The 8,082-nt window shown below is 42.0% G+C and overlaps 1 long non-coding RNA gene across 1 annotated transcript; it reads left to right on the top strand.

The window, feature by feature from the left end:
- The first annotated feature begins 5,022 nt into the window (after positions 1-5,022).
- On the top strand, positions 5,023-6,558 carry LOC133248935 (uncharacterized). The gene is made up of 3 exons (XR_009736784.1): positions 5,023-5,107; positions 5,569-5,715; positions 6,420-6,558. It is a non-coding gene; the product is annotated as an uncharacterized LOC133248935 (long non-coding RNA).
- The last annotated feature ends 1,524 nt before the right edge of the window (positions 6,559-8,082 follow it).

The following is an 8,082-nucleotide window of genomic DNA, read 5'->3' as shown; positions in this document are numbered from 1 at the left end:
CTATATATTGAAGCTCAGGGCTGTGTTCCTGTGTTGCTGGAGAATTTGCATGGTATGTCTTGCTCTGGAACTTGTTGGCTCTTGAGTGGTGCTTGGTTTAAGTGTAGGTATGGAGCCATTTGATAAGCTCCTGTCGATTAATATTCCCTGGAGTCAGGAGTTCTCTGGTGTTCTCAGGATTTGGATTTAAGCCTCCTGCTTCTCATTTTCAGTCTCATTTTTACAGTAGCCTAAAAACTTCTCTGTCTATACAACACCATTGATAAAACATCTAGGTTAAAGATAAAAAGTTTCTCCACAGTGAGGGATGCCCAGAGAGTTTCACAGAGTTTCATGGAGAAGCGAAGAGGAAGAAGGGAGATAGGGGTGACCCGAATGAGATGAGGTGGAATCAAAAGAGGATAGAGCAAGCTAGCCAGTAATCACTTCCTTATGTGAGCTCCACAGTCTGGTCGCTCAGAGACGTTCACGGAGTTATACAGAGAAGAGAAGAGGGAAGAAGGAGACAGAGGTGGCCAGGAGGACAAAGAGGGAAATCAAAAGAAGAGAGACAGATCCAGGCAGTAATCAGTTCCCTAAGTGTTCTCCACCATCTGGAACACACAAAGAGATTCACAGAGTTGGGTAGAGAAGAGAAGGGGGAGGGAGGAGATAGAGGTGACCTGGTGGAGAAAAAGGAGAGTCCAAAGGGGGAAAGAGTAGTTAAGCCAGTAATCTTGCTCCCAAGTAAAAAAGGGTACTGAAGATTGGGTTCTTAAAAGTACAAAATTGATAACAAATACCATAAAGCAAAGATTACAAATCTAGAGTATAGGTTGGATTTTTAAAAGTACAATATTAAAGAAAAGGAAAAAAAAGTTGCAAAAATTTTAAAATATTATATATATATAAGTTTGCTTTAAAAAATAGGGTCTCTTTTTTTTTTTGCAAAGTAATAGTAGGTTATAAAAATGAAAATTAAAGGAGTAATAGAGGACTTAAAATTTTTTAATTAAAAAAAATAATGACAGTAAAAATAGTAAAACCATATCTAGGACTTTTTCTCTGGTGTTGTTGTTGGCAGTGTGGGGTCAGTTCATTTTTGGATAGTTCCTTGATCCAGCTTATATTTCTCAAGATCTATAGGCCCCTTCCTATGTAGTCGGTACTAACTACAGGGTTTTAATCTATTGCACCTGTCACTTCCAAGGAGGTTCCCTCTGTTTTAGCTTCTTCTGTTTGCTGGTCTCTTCAATGTTTAATTTCCACCCTGACACAAGGGGGCGGTGGTGGATACTTTTTTAGGTTCGCTTGTTCTGTCATCACAATAAACTGTGGAAAATTCTGAAAGAGATGGGAATACCAGATCACCTGACCTGCCTCTTGAGATACCTATATGCAGGTCAGAAACCAACAATTAGAATTGGACATGGAACAACAGACTGGTTCCAAATAGGAAAAGGAGTATGTCAAGGCTGTATACTGTCACCCTGCTTATTTAACTTCTATGCAGAGTACATCATGAGAAACACTGGTCTGGAAGAAGCACAAGCTGGAATCAAGATTGCTGGGAGAAATATAAATAACCTCAGATATGCAGATGACACCACCCTTATGGCAGAAAGTGAAGAAGAACTAAAAAGCCTCTTGATGAAAGTGAAAGAGGAGAGTGAAAAAGTTGGCTTAAAACTCAACATTCAGAAAACGAAGATCATGGCATCCAGTCCCATCACTTCATGGGAAATAGATGGGGAAACAGTGGAAACAGTGTCAGACTTTATTTTTCTGGGCTCCAAAATCACAGCAGATGGTGACTGCAGCCATGAAATTAAAAGACACTTACTCCTTGGAAGGAAAGTTATGACCAACCTTAATAGCATATTCAAAAGCAGAGACACTACTTTGCCAACAAAGGTCCGTCTAGTCAAGGCTATGGTTTTTCCAGTGGTCATGTATGGATGTGAGAGTTGGACTATGAAGAAAGCTGAGCACTGAAGAATTGATGCTTTTGAACTGTGGTGTTGGAGAAGACTCTTGAGAGTCCCTTGGACTGCAAGGAGATCCAACCAGTCCATTCTAAAGGAGATCAGTCCTTGGTGTTCTTTGGAAGGAATGATGCCAAAGCTGAAACTCCAGTACTTTGGCCACCTCATGAGAAGAGTTGCCTCATTGGAAAAGACTGATGCTTTTCAGAGCATCAGAGGGAGGGATTGGGGGCAGGAGGAGAAGGGGACGACAGAGGATGAGATGGCTGGATGGCATCACCAACTCAATGGACATAAGTTTGAGTGAACTCCAGGAGTTGGTGATGGACAGGGAGGCCTGGCGTGCTGCGACTCATGGGGTTGCAAAGAGTCAGACACGACTGAGCCATTGAACTGAACTGTTCAGTCATGCTGTGGGGAAGGAGGGACACGGCAATCCAATAACACTGCCGTGTGCTCGCAGTGTCTCAGCCACACTGGGTTTGCCCCCACTCACGGTGTGTGTGCCCTCCCTGCCCACACTGCTCATGCTCTAGGTTGCTCGGCCAGGAACCATCTGAGGCTGGCCCTGGGTTGTATGCACTTCCCAGGTCTAAGCTGCTCAGGTTCAGATACTCAGGTAGTCCTCAGAGGCGCTGACTCGGTTGGGCCTGCGTTTTGTGCCCTTCCCAGGTCTGAGCAGCTTAGGTGATCAGGTGTTTGGTGAGCGCAGTGGCTGCGACTTATCACCTCCCCTGTTCCTGCCGCTCAGTTTTCTGGGTGTACAACCAGCGCACATTCTCAGGCGGATGTTGACCGTCCAAAATCCCAAGAAGTCTTAGTTAGCAACAAAGCCTGCTTGCAGTTTGGTAGATAATGCCTCTCTGGGGCCACGATTGCCCGCTTCCGGCTCTGGCTGCCTGTCACCAGAGGGGGATGGTCTGCAGCTGGCTAGCTCTGCTCAGTCCTTTGTTCTGTGAGCAGGCCTGGCGGTGTTTTAGGTTAAGGCTTTTCCCGAGGTAGCTATCCCACAGGCTGGTTAGCTAGCCCAAGTTAGTTCCCTCAGATTGCCCTTGGGGCATTCAGACCCAGTCCTTACTCTAAGCAATGCAGCCCACACCTCCCTGCCCAGCCCTTTCTTGCTAGTAGAGGGTGCAGGCGTCTGCACTCCTTCTCTGCTGGGGGAATTACCATTGGGCACATAATCTGTGGGTTTTAATTATTTATTTATTCATATCAGATCCATTGCCAAGTCACAAAAAATGTTTTATCTCATGAAAAATCTCTTTAAATAAGCTCTTCCTTCTCATTCAGTTCAGTTCAGTCATTCAGTCGTGTCCAACTCTTTGTGACCCCATGGACTGAAACACGCCAGCCCTCCCTGTCCATCACCAACTTCCAGAGTTTACTCAAACTCATGTCCATCGAGTCGGTGATACCATCCAACCATCTCATCCTCTGTTGTCCCCTTCTCCTCCTGCCTTCAGTCTTTCCCAGCATCAGGGTTCTTTGCATCAGGTGGCCAAAGTATTGGAGTTTCAGCTTCAGCATCAGTCCTTCCAATGAATATTCAGGACGAATTTCCTTTAGGATGGACTGATTGGATCTCTTTGCAGTCCAAGGGACTCTCAAGAGTCTTCTCCAATACCACAGTTCAAAAGCATTAATGAACTTTTCTAACAAACACACTGCTGTGTGAAAAATATAAAAAATTATTTGGCACTGTGGCTCTGGGTCATGATTTGACATAGTCAACTTTTCATTTAAAAGCTCAAGTTATTTCTGTAGGTTTTTTTGTTTTTGCTTTGGCCATCTTTGCTAGTCACACACAATTAAAGATACACAACTATAAACTGTGGTACATACAGCTCTATATGTTGCTCAATAGATACTGAAAATTTTTGTCAGGAGAACAAATATAATGTTATACATATATATGCTTAGGGGCATGCTCAATGGTGTCTGACTCTTTGCAACCCCATAGACTGTGGCCCACCAAGTTCCTCTGTCCATGGGATTCTCCAGGCAAGAATACTGGAATGGGTTGCATTTCTTTCTCCAGGGGATCTTCCCAAATCAAACTTACATCTCCTGCCCCTTCATTGGCAGGCAGATTCTTTACCACTTGAGCTACCTGGGAAGTTCTTGTTCTAAATATATATATATTTAATATACATAATATGTATATTTTTTAGAAAAGTATTTTTCCAGTGCTGCTATTCAAGGTTGCCTTATTTAATAAGCTAATAACCAAATGTCTTCTAAGCCAAGGCCAGCGTGGTTTTGCAGGCTCAGGTTTTGGCTGTGGTGAATCAGATAAAAAAAGCTGAAAAGACAACAATGACATTGTGTCAGAGGAGACTGGCTGCCTTGAATGCTGTCACCTGTTGTCTGTCACCCACAGCAAGCAGGAGCATCATGACAAGAAAGCCACTCTTAAAGTTCTATTTGGACTCAAAAGTAGAAAAGGAAGTGACATAAATAATTCATAAATTTGCATGTTGGAAAGGCTGAGCAGTCCCAAATATTGTCAGTTGGCATATTATTCTCTTGTGGAAGCTTTTCACACATTACTATCCATCTTAGATTTCCCTTTGAAATCGTATGGTTTTTTAGCTCACCTCTGGGCTAAAGATTTTCTGTGGAATCATCTCATCTCATCCTCAGTGATCTCTATAATAAATACAGACCGGCATTTGTGTATCATGTGGTTTGTCATTCTCATGAGGATACATTTAATCTTGATAACAAAACCTTCAAAGCAGGTAAACCATCTTCCACAGAAGCTGTTATTATTTATCTCTATTTCCACCAGGGAAGCCCTATTTTAAAAGTCACACAACCATAAATTCATGAATGAACTCAATAAATATTTTTGAATGTTATGTACTAGACCGTCTATGGACACCAGGAATTGATGAGTGACAAGAAAAAAGACACTGCCTTTACCCTCATAGAGCTCACAGCCCAAAGGAGGAGATAGGTATTAAACATGTAATCACAAAACCAATGTAGGACCATAGCCATGCTCTCTGACATCACAAAGAGCTGCAGAGTCCCTACAGAGCATATAATCAGTGGACCTGAGTGGCCTGGAAAGTCAGATTTTCCTGCAGAGTGATGTGGAAGTGAGGACTGGGTGATGAAGTTTCAGAGAAAAGAAGGTAGCAAAATAGAGCATACAAAGGCCCTGTGTTCACTATTCAGCCTTAAAAGGGAAGCGAATTCTGACACATGCTGCAACATGGATGAACCTTGAAGACATTATGCTAAATAAAATAAGCCAGTCACAAAAAGACAAATACTATATGATTCCACTTATATGAGTTACCTAGCATAGTCAGAAAATGTGAAAAGATGGGGAGAGAGGAAATGGGAATTTTTGTTCAGTGGGTACAGAGTTTCAGTTTTTCAACATGAAAGTAATTCTGGAGATGGATAAGGCTGATGGTTACACAAAAATGTAAATGTACTTAAAGCCACATTCAGTGTATAGTTCATATATACTTTAAAATGGTTAAGACTGCATATTTTACGTACCACAATTTTTAAAAAGGAGAAAAAAGTTTACCAACTCCATTTTTAGTAGTTTTTAAAACAGCTGAAAATCACCATTTTTTTACAGGTCAAGGCTATCAGAAGGTGATGCAGTAGAATGCAGTTCACCTGGATTCCCTGCAGGCATCTCCAGTCTCTTCAAGTCCACAAAATTCTCTCAGCAGGGAAATTACATGTTCCAGTTTCCTTCTCTTTAGAACCAACACCTTTTGCTGTGTGTTACATTTTGCAAAATAATAGTGAATGGTTTTAGAAAATAACTGTTCAGTTCAGTTTAATTCAGTCACTCAGTCGTGTCCAACTCTTTGCGACCCCATGAACTACAGCACGCCAGGCCTCCCTGTCCATCACCAACTCCCAGAGTCCACCCAAACCCATGTCCATTGAGTCGGTAATGCCATCCAACCATCTCATGCTCTGTCATCCCCTTCTCCTCCTACCCTCAATCTTTCCCAGCATCAGGGTCTTTTCTAATGAGTCAGCTCTTCGCATCAGGTGGCCAAAGTATTGGAATTTCAGCTTCAACATCAGTCCTTCCAATAAATACCCAGGACTGATCTCCTTTAGGATGGATTGGTTGGATCTCCTTGCAGTCCAAGGGATTCTCAAGAATCTTCCCCAACACCACAGTTCAAAAGCATCAATTCTTCTGCACTCAGCTTTCTTTATAGTCCAACTCTCACATCCATACATGACCACCAGAGAAGGAAATGGCAACCCACTCCAGTATTCTTGCCTGGAAAATCCCATGGATGGAGGAGCTACCGTCCATGGAGTTGCAAAGAGTCAGACATGACTGAGTGACTTCACTTTCAAAATAACTGTGATATAAATCATTTAAATTTGTGTATGTGAAGAAAATGGTTTCCACAACCCTGTAGTGTTAAAGATGCATTCTCTTTAACACTATTTATTTAGATGATAAAGCAGCCATGGAACAAAACCAGATGAAACACACGTCAGGATGAGCATGAATAGAGAAGAAACGTGCATGTGGGCTGGGATTTCCCTTTTGTGTTTTTTTCTTTCTTCCCTTTTAAATGATTAAAAACCTGTATCTTCATTGAATTCTTTGAATACTAAAAATATGCATATTAAAAGTGAAATTAACAGTTTACACTCTGCTTTATGTATCTGAATGTTGAATATCACAAATCCCTTGTTCTTTTTTTTAAAGTGTATTAATGAAGCACCGTGACTCTACTGATCATGACTAGAATCACATGGATCAGGAAGTATTACTCTGCAGTTACAAAGTAATTCATGCGAACTCAGTAGAAGCCTACTGGCTGATTTTTACCATAGTTTTACTCTAACGTCAAGACTGAAGAGTTACTTAAAAATAGTAGTTTCCTGTATCTATCTCTTTTTTTCTTTGCTGACATTTTACTGGTAAACAATCTTGCTTTTTCTCCCCCCATCCTTTTTTTTTTTTTTTTCAAGACAAAATCTACCCTTGATGAATCTTGCTGAAAAAAAAAGGTTTGCAAATTATTTAAGATCTTTCTAACAAAAGTGAAAATTTACCATCTTTTCTCCATTTTTCCCACCCTAACTCCATACTCAACACCTATCCACTCCCAACTCTTCCCCTTCTCCCCAACTTTCCCCCCCACCCCATTATATGGTAGTAGATTTTCGTTGGGGCTACCTCAGCAGGAAGGTCTGAGGATCCACCTGCCCCTCCACCAGCACATCTTTCCATGAGGAAAATGGAACAAGGAAGACTGGGCACTTTCCCTGGCTTAGCTTCCTGCTTATACTAACACAGCAAATGTTGTAGGTTTGTTCCTTTCATGTGGGCATGTCATCTCAGTCAGCTACTCCCACACCTGGGAACTCAGCTCCCTCCAGCTCAGTTGAGCTCTTGAGAATTAGACAGAGGGAACCAGAGGAATCCTGACAGAGGTTGGAGGAGGAAGCACCAGGAATGGGCTCCCCACGTAGACAGCAGTTGCACAAGCAGAATCTGTCTTGTGGGATAGTGCCAGTGCTTCCAGAAGAGAAAACAGGAATGGAGGCCTTGCTTGCACACCAGCAAGGACACAGCCAACAAAACTTCCCTCTAACTCTGAAGTCAGAGTGGCACGTTCAAGGACACATGTTGTGAACCCTGGTGCTGAGAGACTTGCACTTCTGTGGCAGAAAACATACAGAGCAACTAGGACAGGAAAGCAGAGGGAAGCAACAGTGTTTTATCCATTTCTGCTTGATTTCACATAAGCTTCTACTCATACATTTTCTACACTTGCAATCTGGAGATCTAATTCCATCTCTCAGCCTTTAATTTCCAAAAATACAAGGGCTTGGATGCTATGAAAGCAGAGCTCTTATTCTTGAAGGAGTGAGATATTTTGAAGTGGTCAAGTCTTCCAGGGGTAAGCCAACTGAGGAGTGCTAGCAAGAGAAGGCTCATTGGAGTCTAAGAGACATGCAGTATTTAGGACATTCATATACTGGAAAAAATGGTCATTCTTTATCTGAAATTCAAATATAACAAGGTATCTGCTTTTCATTTGTTTGTTGCATATCTGGCAATTCTCCTTCACCTGGGAACACTCACTGACATATTTGTCACTTT

Source organism: Bos javanicus, chromosome 5 (genome assembly GCF_032452875.1).
Source record: "Bos javanicus breed banteng chromosome 5, ARS-OSU_banteng_1.0, whole genome shotgun sequence".
In the NCBI taxonomy this organism is placed as follows: domain Eukaryota; kingdom Metazoa; phylum Chordata; class Mammalia; order Artiodactyla; family Bovidae; genus Bos; species Bos javanicus.
Note: the sequence above shows the minus strand (reverse complement) of the source record. Positions and strands in the feature narration are given on the sequence as shown.